This window comes from Pongo pygmaeus, chromosome 16, assembly GCF_028885625.2.
Source record: "Pongo pygmaeus isolate AG05252 chromosome 16, NHGRI_mPonPyg2-v2.0_pri, whole genome shotgun sequence".
NCBI classification, from domain to species: Eukaryota; Metazoa; Chordata; class Mammalia; order Primates; family Hominidae; genus Pongo; species Pongo pygmaeus.
Window position 1 is genome coordinate 12,532,959 of NC_072389.2, and position 15,867 is coordinate 12,548,825.

Below are 15,867 nucleotides of genomic sequence, written 5' to 3' on the forward strand. Positions count from 1 at the left end.
ATAGAATATGGAATGGAGTGGAATGGAATGCAATGTGGAATGGAATGGAATGGAATTGAATGGAATGGAATGTACAATTGAATGGAAAGTGGAATGGAATGGAATGGAATGCAATGTGAAATGGAGTGGAATGGAATGTCGAATGGAATGTAGAACGGAAAGTGGAATGGAATTGAATGTGTAATGGAATGGAATTGAATGTGTAATGGAATGGAATGGAATGTGTAACGGAGTGGAATGGAATGTGTAATGGAATGTAATGGAATGTGAAATTGGAAAGAATTTAATGTGGAATGGAATGCAATTGAATGGAATAGAATGGAACGTGGAATGGAAAGTGGAATGGAATGTGGAAAGGAATGGAATGGAATGTGGAATTTAATGAGAAATGGAATGGAATGGAATGTGGAATGGAATGTGGAATGGAATGTATTGGAATGTGGAATGGAATGTGGAAAGGAATGTGGAATGGAATGTGGAATGGAATGTGGAATAGAAAGGAATGGAATGGAATGTGGAATTCAATGAAATGGAATTGAATGGAATGTGGAATGGAATGGAATGGAAGGGAATGTGAAATGGAATGTCATGAAATGTGGAAGGGAATATGGAATTGAATGGGATGCAATGTGGAATGGAATGTGGAATGTGGTATGCAATGGAATGGTGTGGAATGTGGAACGGAATGTGAAATGGAATTTGTAATGGAATGGAATGCAATGTGTAACGGAATGAGAAATGGAATGGAAAGGTATGTGGAATGGAATGGAAAGCAATGTGGAATAGAATGGAAGGGAATGTGGAATGCAATGGGATGGAATGTGGAATGGAATGTGGAATGGAATGTGGAATTGAATGGAATTGAATAGAATGTGGAATGGAATGGAATGGAAAGGAATATGGAACGGAATGGAATTGAATGTGGAATGGATTGGAATGGAATGTGGAATGGATTGTAGAAGGTAATGTAATGTAACGTGGAATGGACTGTGGAATGAAAGGGAATGGAATGCGGAATGGCAAGGAATGGAATGTGGAGTGGAATGTGGAATGGAATGGAATGCAACATGGAATGGAATAGAACGAATGTTGAATGGAATGGAATTGAATATGGAATGGAATGCAATGAAATGGAATGTGCACTGGAATTTCAAGGAATGTGGAATAAAATGGAATGGAATGGAATGGAATGAAGAATGGAATGAGGAATGGATTGTGGAATGGAATGTGGAATGGAATGGAATGGAGTTGAATGTGGAATGGAATTTAACGGAATGTGGAATGAAATTGAATTAAATGGAATGGAATGTGGAATGTAATGTGGAATGGAATGGAATGGAATGTGGAAAGGAATGGAATGGAATATGGAATGGAATGGAATTGAATGTGGAGTAGAATGGAATGGAAAGCAATTTGGAATGCATTGAAATGCAATGTGGAATAAATAGAATGGAATTTGAAATGGATTGGAATGGAATGGAATGGGGAAAAGAATGGAATTCAGTACGGAATGGAGTATAATGGAATGTGCAATGCAATGCAATGGAATGTGGAATGGAAGTTGGATTTGAATGGAAATGAATGGAATGGAATATGCAATGGAATGGAAAGTGGAATGGAATGGAATGTGGAATGGAATGGAATGGAATGTGGAATGGAATGGAATGGACTGTGGAATGGAATGAGGAATTGAATGGAATGGAAAGTGGAATGGAATGGAATGGAATGTGGAATGGAATGGAATGGACTGTGGAATGGAATGAGGAATAGAATGGAATGGAATGTGGAATGGAATGTGGAATAGAATGCAATGGAATGTGGAATGGATTGTGCAATGGTACTTGGAATGGAACGTGGAAAGGAGTGGAATGGAAAGTGGAATGGAATGTGGAATGGAATGAAATGGAATGTGGAATGGAATTTGCAATGGAAAGTGGAATGGAATGGAAAGGAATGTGGAATCGAATGTGGAGTGGAATGGAATGGAATGTGGAATTGAATGAAATGGAATGAGGAATGGAATGTGGAACGGAATGGAATGGATTGTGGAATGGAATGTTGAATGGAATCTGGAAAGGAATGTGGAATGGAAAGGAATGGAAGGCGGAATGGAATGTTGAATGGAAAGTGGAATGGAATGAAATGGAATGTGGAATGGAACGTTGAATGGAATGGAATGGAACGTGCAATGGAAATTGGAATGGAACGCGGAATGGAAAGTGGAATGGAATGTGTAATGGAATGGAATTTAATGTGGAATAAAATCGAATGGAAAGCGGAATGGAATGTGTAATGGAATGGAATGGAATGTGGAATGAAATGGAAAGGAATGGGGAATTGAATGTGGAATGTAATGGGGAGTGGAATGTGGAATTAAATGTAATGGAATGTGGAATGGATTTTGAAGTGGAATGCAGGAAGCAATGGAATGGATTGTGCAATGGAAAGTGGACTGGAATGGGAAATAGAATGTGGAATTCAATGGAATGGAATGTAGAATGGAATGTGGAATGGAATTTGGAATTCAATGGAAAAGAATGAAATCGAATGTGGAATGGAATGCAATTTGCATTGGAATGAAATATGGAATGGAATGGAATGCAAAGTACAATGGAATGTAATGGAATGTGGAATGGAATGTGCAATGTAATGGAATGGGATGGAATGAAATGAGGAATAGAAAAGAATTGAATGCAACATGGAATGGAATGCAATGGAATGTTGAATGGAATGCAACGGAATATTTAATGGTATGGAATGGAATGTGGAATGCAATGGAATGGAATTCAATGTGGAATGGAATGGAATGGAATGCAATGTGGAATGGAAGGGAAAGGAATGTGGAATGGAATGGAATCGTATTTGGAATGGAATGGAATGGAATGTGGAATGGAATGTGGCATGGAATGGAATGGAATGTGGAATGGAATGTGGAATGGAATGGAATTTAATGTGGAATGGAATGTGGAATGGAATGGAACGGAATATGGAATGGAAAGGAATGCAATGGAATGGAATGGAATGGAAAGTTTAATGGAATTGAATTGAATGTGGAATGCAATGGAATGGAATGTGGATGCAATGGAATGCAAAGTGGCATGGAATGGAATGGAATGGAATTCGGAATGGACTGGAATGGGATGTGAATTGGAATCAAATGTGGAATGGAATGGAATGGAATGTGAAATGGAATGGAATGGAATGGAATGTGGAAAGTAATGGAATTGAATGGAAAGTGTAATGGAATGGAATGCAACGTGGAATGGAATGGAATGGAATGTGGAATGGAAAGGAATGGAATGTGGAATGGAAAATGGAATGGAATGGTATGAAATGCTGAAAGGAATGTGGGATGGAATGGAATGGAATGTTTAATGGGATGTGTAATGGAACGGAATGTGGAATGGAATGGAATGGAATGCAATGTGGAATGGAATGGATTGGAAAGGAATGTGGAATGGAATGGAATGAAATGTGGAATGGAAAGGAATGGAAAGAAATGTAGAAAGTAATGGATTGGAAAGTGGAATGGAATATGGAATGGAATGGGATGGATTGTGGAATGTAATCTGGAATGGAATGGAATGGAATTCCATATGGAGTGGAATGGAATGGAATGTGGAATGGAATGTAACAGAATGAGGAATGAAATGGAATGTGGAATGGCATGGAAAATAATGTGGAATGTAATGGAATGGAATGTGAAATGGAATGGAATGGACGGTGGAATGGACAGGAATGGAATGTGGAATGGAATGGAATGGAATGTAGCATGTAAGTGAATGAAATGGAATGTGCAATTTAATGGAATGGAATGTTAAATGGAATGGAATGAAATGTGGAAAGGAAAGTGGAAAGAAAAGTGGAATGGAATGTGGAAAGGACAGTGGAATGGAATGGAATGTATTGTGGGGTGGAATGTGGAATGGAACGTGAAATGGAAAGTGGGGTTAAATATGGAAAGGAAAGGAATGTAATGTGGAATGGAATTTGGAGTTGAATGGCATGGAATGAGGAATGGAATATATTGGAATGTGGAAAGGAATGTGGAATGGAATGGAATGTGGATTTGAATGTGCAATGCAACTTGGAATAGACAGGAAAGAGTAAAGGAATGGAATGGACTACAATGTGGAATGCAACAGAATGTGGATTGGAATGAAATGGAATGGAAAGTGGAAAGGAATGTGGAATGGAATGTAACAGAATGTGTAATGGAATGTGGAATGGAATGGATTAAAACGGGGAATGGAATGATGAGTGGAATGGAATGGAATGGAATCTGGAATTCCATGGAATGAAATGGAATGTCAAAAGGAATGGAATGGAATGTGGAATTCAATAGAGCAGAATGGAATATGGAATGGAATGGAATGGATTGTGGAATTCAAAGGAACGGTAAGTAATCTGAAAAGGAATGGAATGGAATGGCATAGAATGGAATGCGGAATGGAATGCAATGAAATGTGGAATGGAATATGGAATGGAATGGGAAGGATTGTGGAATGGAACGTGGAATACAATAGAAAGGAATGTGGAAAGGAATGTGGAATGGAATGGAATGTGGAATGAAATGGAATGGAATATGGAATGGAATGGAATGTCTTGCAATGTGGAATGGAAGAGAATGGAATGGAATGGAATATGGAATGGAATGGAAAGGAATGGAATGGAATGGAATGGAATGGAATCTGTAAAGGAATGGTATGGAATGTCTAATGGAAAATGGAATGGAATGGGATGGAATGGAATATGGAATGGAATGGATTTGAATGTGGAATGGAATGTGGAACAGAATGTAACAGAAAGTGAAATGTAACATGGAATGGAATGTGGAGTGAAATGGAATGGAATGTGGAATGGAAGGTGGAATGGAATGGATTAAAATGTGGAATGCATTGTGGAATGGAAAGGAATGTTAAATGGAGTGCAGTGGAATGAGGAATGGAATGTGGATTGGAATGGTATGGAATGTGGAATGGAATGTGGAATGGAATGGAATATTAAATGGAGTGGAATGGAATGTGGAATGGGATGGAAAGTGGAATGAAATGTGGAATGGAATGGAAAGAAATGTGGAATGGAATGTGTAATGGAATGGGCAGAAATGTGGAACGGAATGTAAAATGGAATGTAGAATGGAATGATGGAAAGGAATGTGGAATGGAATGGAATGGAATGTGGAGTTGAACGGAACGCAATGTGGAATGGAATGCAATGTATTTTGGAATGGAATGGAGAGGAATGTGGAATGAAATTAAAGCGAATGGAATGGAAAGTTGAATGAAATTGAATGGAATGTGGAATGGAATGTGGAATGCAATGGAAAGGAAAGGAATGGAATGGAATGGAATATGCAATGGAAAGGAATGGAATATGGAATGGAATGGAATGGAATATGAAAAGGAATGGAATGGAATATGGAATTGAGTGGAATGGAATATGGAATGCAATGGAATGAAACAGAATGTCGAATGGAACGGAATAGAAAGGGGAATGTAAAGGAATGAAATGTGGAATGGAATGTGAAATGGAATGAAATGGAATTTGGAATGGAATGTGAAATGGAATGGATTGGAATGTGAAATGAAATATGGAATTGGAAGGAATGGAATGTGGAATGGAATGGAATGTAGAATGGAATGGAATGGAATGGAATGTGAAATGGAATGTTTAATGGAATGTGAAATGGAATGTTTAATGGAATGTTAAATGGAATGTGGAATGCAATGTGAAGTGGAATGTAGAACGGATTGTGGAATGGAATGAAATGGAACGTGGAATGGAATGGAATATAATGTGGAATGGACTGGAATTTAATGTGGAATGCAATGCAATGGCATGTTGAAAGGAATGGAAAGGAATATGGAAAGCAATGTGGAATGGAATGGAAAGGAATGGAATGGAATGGAATGGAACGGAATGGAATGGAATGTGGAATGGATTGGAATGGAATGGTATGGAATGTGGAATAGAATGGAAAGAATGTGGAATGGAAAGGAATGGAATGGTATGGAATGTGGAATGGAATGCAATGGAATGTGGAATAGAATGCAATGGAACGTGAAATTGAATGGAATGGAACGTGGAATGGAGTACAATGGAATATGGAATGGAAGGCATTGGAATGAGGAAAGGAATGTTGAATGGAATGTGGAATGGAAAGTGGAATGGAATGGAATGGAACTTGTAATGGAATTGAAAAGAAATTGGAATGGGAGGGACTGGAATGAGGAATGGAATGTGGAATGGAATATGGAATGGAATGTGGAACAGAACGGAATGGAAAGTGGAATGATATGGAATGGAATGTGGAATTGAGTGTAATGGAATGTGGAATGGAATGTGGAATGAAATAAAATGGAATGGGGACTGGAATGGAAATGAACGTGAAATTCAATGCAATGGAACGTGGAATGGAAAGTGGAATGGAATGGAATGAAACGTGGAATGGAACACGGAATGGAATGGAATGGAATGGAACGTGGAATGGATCGTGGAATGGAATGGAATGGAATGTGGAATCGAATGTAGAATGAAATGGAATGGAAGGTGGAATGGATTGGGGAATGGAATGGAATGTGGCATGGAATTTTGAATGGAATGTGCAATAGAATGTGGAGTGAAATGGAATGTAAGGTGGAATGGAATGTGAAATGGAACGTGGAATGGAATGGAATGGAATTTGGAATGGAAGGAAATGGAATGTGGAATGGAATGGAATGGGAAATGGAATGGAATGGAATGGAATGGAATGTGGAATGGAAAGGAATGGAATGGAATGGAATGGAAAGCGGAATGGAATGCAATGTAATGTGAAATGGAATGAATTGGAATGTGGAATGGAATGTGGAATGGAATGGAATACAATGGAATGTGGAATGGTATGGAAAGGAACCTGAAATGGAAAGTGGAACAGAACGTGGAATGGAATATGCCATGGGGAATTGAATGGAATGCAATGTGGAATGGAATGGAATGCAATGTGGAATGGAATGGAATGGAATATGGAATGGAATGGAATTGAATGTGGAATGGAATGTGGAATGGAAAGGAATATAATTTGGATTGGAATGGATTGGAATGTGGAATGGAATGTGGAATGGAATGGAATAGAATGGAATGTGGAATGAAATGGAAGGGAAACTGAAATGGAAAGTGGGACAGAACGTGGAATGGAATATGCCATGGGGAATTGAATGGAATGGAATGTGGAATTGAATGGAATGCAATGTGGAATTGAATGGAATGCAATGTGGAATGGAATGGAATGGAATATGAATGGAATGGAATGGAATGTGGAATGGAATGTCGAATGGAATGGCACGGAATGTTGAATGAAATGGAATGGAATTTGAAATGGGATGTGGAATGGATTGACTAATGGAATGGAATGGATCTTGAAATGGGATGTGGAATGGATTGACTAATGGAATGGAATGGAATGCGAAATGGAAGGGAAAGGAATGTGGAATGGAATGTTGAATGGAATGTGGAATGGAATGGAATGGGAATGGAAAGGAACGCGGAATGGAATGCAATGGAATGTGGAATGGGATGGAACGTGAAATGGAATGGAATTGAATGCGGAATGTGTCATGGAATGTGGAATTCAATGTGAAATTCAATGTGGAATGATTGTGGAATGGAAAGTCAAATCGAATGTGGAATGGAATGTAGAATGGAATGAAATTGAATATTGAATGGAAAGGAATGGAACGTGGAATGGTATGCAATGGAACATGGAATGGGACTTCGAATAAAATGGAATGGAATTTGGAACGGAATGGAATGGAATGTGGAATGTAATGGAATGGAATGTGGAATGGAAACGAATGGAATATGGAATGGAATGTGCAATGGAATGCAATGTGGAATGGAATGTGGAATGGAATGGAATGTGGAATGGATTGTAATGTAATGGAATGGAATGTGGAACGTAATGGAATGGAATGGAATGGAATGTGGGATGGAATTTGGAATGGAATGTGGAACTGAATGGAATGGAATGGAATGGAATGGGGAATGGAATGGAATGGATTGTGGAATGGAATGGAATGGAGTGGAATGTGGAATTGAATGGAATGTAATGTGATGGAATGTGGAATGGAATGCAATGGAATGTGGAATGGAATGGAAAGGAATGTGGAATGGAATGTTGAATGGAATGCAGTGGAATGTGGAATGGAATGGATTGGAATATGGAATGGAAACGAATGGACTTGAATGTGGAATGGAATTGCATGAAATATGGAATGGAATGTGGAATGGAATGTACAGTGGAATGTGGAAAGAAATGGAGTGAAATGTGGAAAGGAATGTGGAATGGAATGGAGTGGAATGTGGAATTGAATGGAGTGGAATGTGGAATGGAGTGGAATGGAATGTGGAATGGAAGGTGGAAAGGAATGTGGAATGGAACGTGAAATGGGACTTGGAATGGAAAGTAGAAGGTAAGTTGGAATGGAACGTGGAATGGAATGAAATGCATTGTGGAATTGAATGCGAAGGAAGGTGGAATGGAACGGAATGTAATGTGGAATGGATAGCAAGAGAAAACGGAATGTAATTGAATGGAATGTGGAATGGAATGGAAAGGAATTTGGAATGGAATGTGGAATGTAATTGAATGTAATGTGGAATGGAATGGAATGTGACGTGGAATGGAATTTGGAATGCAATGTGGAACGGAATGAGGAATGGAATGGAATGGAATGGAGTGTGGTCTGGAATGGAATGTAATGTAGAATGGAATGGATTGGAATGGAATGTGGAATGACTAGAATGGAATGTGGAATGGAATGAGGATTGGAACGTGGAATGGAATGTGGAATGGAATGATGTGGAATATGGAAAGGAATGTGGAATGGAATGGAGTGGAATGTGGAATGGAAAGTAATGGAATGAGGAATGGAATGTTGAATGGAATGATATGGAATGTGGAATGGTAAGTGGAGTGGAATTAAATGGAATGTGGAATGGAATGGAATAGAAAGTGGAATGGAAAGTGGAATGGAATGTGTAATGGAAAGTGGAATGTAATTAAATGGAAGTTGGAATGGAATGGAATGGAATGTGGAAATGAGTGCAATGGAATGTGGAATGGAATAGAAGGGAGTGAAATGGAAATTAGAATGGAATGCAATGGTATGTGGAATGGAATAAAAGGAAATGTGGAAAGGAATGGAATGGATTGCAATGTGGACTGGAACGGAACGGAATGTGTCATGGAATGTGGAATGGAATGTGGAAAGGAAATAAGTGCAATGTAGGATGGAAACGAAAGGAATAGAGTGGAATGTGGAATGGTATGGAATGTAGAGGGAAGTGGAAACGGACACAGTGGAATGTGGAATGGAATGTGGAACGGAATAGAATGGAATGTGGAACGGAATTGAATGGAACGAGGAATGGAACGTGGAATGGAATGTGGAATGGAATGGAATGGAATGTGGAATGGATTGGAGTTGAGTGGTATACGGAATGCAATGGAATGGGATGTGGAAAGGAAAGAATGGAATTTGGAATGGAATGGAGTGGAATGTCGAATGGAATTGAAAGGAATGAGGAATGGAAAGGAATACAGTCTAATGTCAAATAGAAATGACTGGAATGAGGAATGGAACGTGGAATGGAATGTGGATTGGAATGGAGTCGAATGTGGAATGGAACGTGGAATGGAAAGTGGTACGGAATGGAATGGAATGTGGAATGGAATGTGAAATGGAGTGGAATAAAATTTGGAATTGAACGTGGAATGGATCATGGAATGGAATGGAATGGAACGTGGAGGGTAACATGGAATGGAACGTGGAATGGAACGTGGAATTGAATGGAATGCAATGTGGAATGGAATGGAATGGAAGGTGGAATGGAATGGAATGGAATGTGGAATGGAATCAAATGGAACGGAATGGAATGTGCTATTTAATGGAATGGAATGTGGAATGGAATTGAATGGAATGTGGTATTTAATAGAAGGGAGTGTGGAATGGAATGGAATGGAATTGGGAATGGAATGTGGAATGCAAAGGAATGGAAGGTGGAATGTAACGGAATGGAAAGTGGAATGGAATGGAATGGAATGTGGAATGGAAGGTGGAATGGAATGTGGAATGGAATGAAGAGGAATGTGGAGTGGAAAGTGGTATGGAATGTGGAATGGGATGGAGTGGAATGTGGAATGGAATGGAATGGATTGGGATGTGGAATGGAATGGAAGGGAAAGTGGAATGCAATGTGGAATGGAATGAAATGGAATGTGGAATGGAATGTGGAATGGAATGGAATGGAAAGTAGAATGTAATGGAATGGAATGTGGAACCTAATGGAATGGAATGTGGAAGGGAATGGAATGGAAAGTGGAATGTAATGGAATGGAATGTGGAACGGAATGGAATGGAAAGTGGAATGGAATGTGCAATCGAACATGGAATGGAACGAGGAAAGGAATGGAAAGGAACGTGGAAAGGAATGGAAGGGAATGTGGAATGGTTTGCAATGGAATGTGGAAAGGAATGGGAATTGATATAGAACTTAATGGAATTTCGAAAGGAATTGAATGGACGGGAAAGTGGAATGTAGCGGAATGGAATGTGGAATGGACTGTGGAAAGGAATGAAGTGGAATGTGGAATGGAATCTGGAATGGAATGGAGTGGAAAGTGGAATGATATGGAATGGAGAGGAATGTGGAAAGGAATGCAATGGAATGTGGAATGGAATGTGGAATGGTATGGAATGGTATGTGGAATGGAATGTTGAATGGAATGGAATGGAATGTGGAATTGAACGTGGAATGGAATGGGGAATGGAATGTGGACTGAATTGAATGGAGTATGGAATGGAATGGTTAATGGAATGAAATGGAATGTGGAATGGAAAGGAATGGAAAGTGTAATGGAATGGAATGGAATGGACTGTGGAATGGAATGTAGAATGGAATATGGAATGCAATGTGGAATGGTATGGAATGTGGAATGGAATGTGGAATGTAATGTGGAATGGAAGGTGGAATGGAATGGAATATAATGGAATGGAATGAATTGTGGAATGGAATGGAAATGAAAGGAACGGAATGTGTAATGGAATGAAATGGAATGTGGAAAGGAATGGAATGGAACGGAATGAGGAATGGAATGGAATGGAATGCGGAATGGAATGGAATGGAATTGAATGCAATTGAATGTGGAATGGAATGGAATGGAATTTGGATAGGAATCTGAAATTGCATTGAATGGAATGCGGATTGGAATATGGAATGGAAAGAAATCAAATTTTAATGGAATGTGGAATTGAAAGTGGAATCGAATGTGGAAAGTAAAGGAATGCAATTTTGAATGCAATGTAGAATGGAATGCAATGGAATGTGGAATGGAATGGAGTGGAATGCGGAATGGAATGTGGAATGGAATGGAGTGGAGTGAGGAACGGAATGGAAATTAATGAGGAATAGAATGTGGAATAGAATGGAATGCAATGTTGAATGGAATGTAGAATGGAATGTAATGGAATGTGAATTCAAATGGAGAGGAATGCGGAAAGGAATGTGGAATGGAATGGAGTGGAGTGAGGAATGGAATGGAATGGAATGTAGAATGGAATGTGGAATGGAATGGAAGTTGAAATGGAATAGAATGGAACGAGTAATACTATGGAATGGAATGTGGAATGCAATGGAATGAAACGCGAAATGGAACATGGAATGGAATGGAATGGAATGTGGAATGGAATGGAAAGTGGAATGCAATGGACTGAAAAGTGGAATGGAACGTCGAATGGAATGGAATGGAATGTGGAATGGAATGTAAGGGAATGGGGAATGGAATGCAATGGAATGTGGAATGGAATGGAATGTAGAATGGAAAGTAGAGGAATGTGGAATGGAATGTGGAATGGAGTGGAATGGAATGTGGAATGGAATGGAATGTAAGGTGGAATGGAATGTAATGGAATGTGGAATGGAATGGAATGGAACGGAATGTAGAAAGGAATGAAATGGAATGTGGAATGGAATGTGGAATGGAATGGAAGGGAATGTGGAATGGAATGGAATGGAATGGAATGCGGATTGGAATGGAGTGGAATGTGGAATGGGGAGTGAAATGGAACGGAATGATATGTGGATTGGAATGAAATGGAATGTGGAATGGAATGGAGTGGAATGAGGAATGTAACGTAGAATGGAATGGAATGGAATGTGGAATAGAATGGAATGAAATGCCGAATGGAGTGGAATGTGGACTGGAATGGAAAGGAATGGAATGGAACGTGAAATGGAATGGAGTTGAATGTGAAATGGAATTGAATGGAATGTGCAAAGGAAAGGAATGGAATGTGGAATGGAATGTGAAATGGAATGAGGAATTGAACAGAATGGAATGTGGAATTGAATGGAAGGAATGTAGAATGGAATATAGAATGGAATGGAATGGAATGTGGAATAGATTGAAGTATGGAATGGAATGGAATGTATGATGGAATATGGAATGGAATGGAATGGAATGTGGAATAGATTGAGGTATGGAATGGAATGGAATGGAAAGGAATGGAAAGGAATGTGGAATGGAATGGAATGGAATCGAATGTGGAAAGCAATTGAATGGAATATAATGGAATGGAATGTGGAATGCAATTGAATGGCATGGAATAATATGGAATTGAAGGGATTGCGGAATGGAATGTGGAATGGAAAGGAAAGGAAAGGAAAGTGTAATGTAATGGAATGGAATGGAATGTGGAATGGAATGGAATGTGGAATGGAATGGAATGAAATGTGGAATGCAAAGTGGAATGGAATGCAATGGAATGTGAGAAGGAATGGAATGGAATGGATTGTGGAATGGAATGGAATGAAATGGGGAATGCAATGTGGAATTGAATGGAATGGAATGTGAAAAGGAATGGAATGGAATGCGGAATGGAACGGAATGGAAATTGAAAACGAAAGGAAAGGAATGTGGAATAGAATAGAATGGAATGTGGAAGGGAATGGAACGGAATCTGGAATGGAATGGAATGGAATGAGGAATGGAACATGGATTGGAATGGAATGGAAAGTGGAGTGGAATGGAATGGAAAGTGGAGTAGAATAGAATGGAATGTGGAATGCAATGGAATAGAATGTAGAATAGAATGTGGAATTGAATGTGTAATGGAATTGAATGGATTGCGGAATGGAATGGAATGGAATGTAGAATTGAATGTGGAATGGAGTGCTGAATGGAATTCAATGAAAAGTGTAATGGAATGGAGTGGAATGTAGAATGGAATGTGGAATGGAAAGGAATGGAATGTGGAATGGAATGTGGTATGGAATGGAATGGTAAGTGGAGTGGAATGGAATGGAATGGAATGGAACTGAAGGGAATGAGGAATGTAATGTGGAATGGAATGGAAAGGATTGTGGAATGTAATGGAATGCAATGGAATGAGGAATCGAATAGAATGGAATGTGAAACGGAATGGAATGGATTGTGAAAAGGAATGGAATGGAATGTGCAGTGGAATGGAATAGAATGAGGAATGGAAAGTGGATGAGAAAATGGAATGGAAAGTGGAATGGAACGTTGAACTGAACGTGGAATGCAATGGCATGGAACATGGAGTGGAAACTGGAATGCAAAGTGGAATGGAAGGTGGAATGGAATGGAATGGAAGGTGGAGTGGAAAGTGGAATTAAACGAGGAATGGAAGGTGGAATGGAACGTGGAATGGAAGGTGGAATGGAATGAAATGCAATGAGGAATGCAATGCAAAGGAAGGTGGAATGGAATGGAATGGAATTGAATGTGGAATGGAATGGAATGGAATGGAAAGGAATGTGGAATGGAATGGAATGGAATAGAAGGTTGAATGGAATCTAATCGAATGTGGAATGGAATGGAATGTAACGGAATTCAGAATGGAATGGAATGGAAAGTGGAATGGAATGGAATGGAATGCGGATTAGAATGTAGTGGAATGTGGAATGGAAAGTGAAACGGAATGGAATGAGATGTGGATTCGAATGAAATTGAATGCAGAAAGGAATGGAGTGGAATGTGGAATATAACGTGGAACGGAATGGAATAGAACGTGGAATGGAATGGAATGAAATGAGGAATGGAGTGGAATGTGGACTGGAATGGAAAGGAATGGAATTGAATGTGAAAGGGAATGGAGTGGATTGTGGAATTGAATTCAATGGAATGTGCAAAGGAACTGAATGGATTGAAGAATGGAATGCGAAATGGAATGTGGAATGGGATTGAATGGGATGTGTAATGGGATTGAATGGAATGTGGAATGGAATGGAATGGAATGTAGAATGGAATATGGAATGGAATGGAATGGAACGTCGAATGCAATTGAATGGCATGGAATGTTATGTAATGGAAGGGAATGCGGAATGGAATCTGGAATGGTATGGAAAGGAAAGTGCAATGGAATGAAATGGAATGGAATGTGGAATGGAATGGAATGAAATGTGGAATGCAATGGAATGGAATGTGAAAAGTAATGGAATGGAATGCGGAATGGAATGGAATGGAAAGTGAAAAGGAATGGAAGGGAATGTGGAATGGAATGGAAAGGAACGTAGAATGGAATGTGGAATGGAATGTTGAATTGAATACAACGGAAAGTGGAATGGAATGGAATGGAATGTAGAATGGAATGTGGAAAGGAATGGAATGGAAAGTGGTATGGAATGTGGTATCGAATGGAATGGTATTTGGAAAGGAATGGAACGGAATGGAATGGAATGGAATTCAAGGGAATGAGGAATGGAATGTGGAATGGAATAGAAAGAATGTGGAACGGAATGGAATGGAATGGAATGTGGAATGGAATAGAATGGAATGAGGAATGCAATGGAATGGAAAATGAAAAGTAATGGAATGTAAGGTGGAATGGAATGGAGTAGAATGAGGAATGGAATGTGGAATGGAAAGTGGAAAGGAAAGTGGAATGGAATGAAATGGAACGCGGAGTAGAAACTGGAATGGAACGTGGAATATAACGTGGAATGGAACGGAATGGAAGGTGGAGTGGAAAGTGGAATGGAAGGTGGAACAGTATTGAAAGGAATGTGGAATGGAATGTAATGGAATTTAGAATAGAATGTGGAAAGGAATGGAATGGAATGTGGAAAGGAATGTGATATAGAGTGGAATGGAATGTGGATTGGAATGGAATGGATTGTGCAATGGAATGGAATGGAATGGAATGGAATATGGAATGTAAAGTAATGGAATGGAATGTGTAAAGCAATGGATTGGAATTGAATGGAATGGAATGGAATAGAAGGGAATGCGGAATTGAAAGTGGAATGTAATGGAAAGAAATGTGGAAGGGAAATGAATGGAATGGAATGTGGAATGAAATGGAATGTGGAATGGAATGGAATTTGGAATGGAATGGAATGGAATGGAATGTGGAATGGAATGAAATGGAATGTGAAAAGGAATGGAAATGAATATTAAATGGAATGGAATGGAATCTGAAAAGGAATGGATAGGAATGTAATGTGGAATGGAATATTATGGAATGTGAAATGGAAAGGAATAAAATGAGGAATGGAAGGTGGAATGGAATGGAATGGAATGTGGAACGGAATATGGAACGGAATGTAATGGAACGTGGATTGGATCATGTAATGGAACATGGAATGGAAAGTGGAATGGAATGTGGAATGGACATTGGAATGGAATGTGCAATGGAATGTAATGGAATGTGCAATGGAATGGAGTGGAATGTGGAAAGGAATGTGGAATGGAATGAAATGTGGAATGAAACGTGGAATGGAATGGAATGGAATGTGGAATGGAATGGAATGGAATGTGGAATGGAATGGAATGGAATGGAATGGAAAGGAATGGAATGTGGA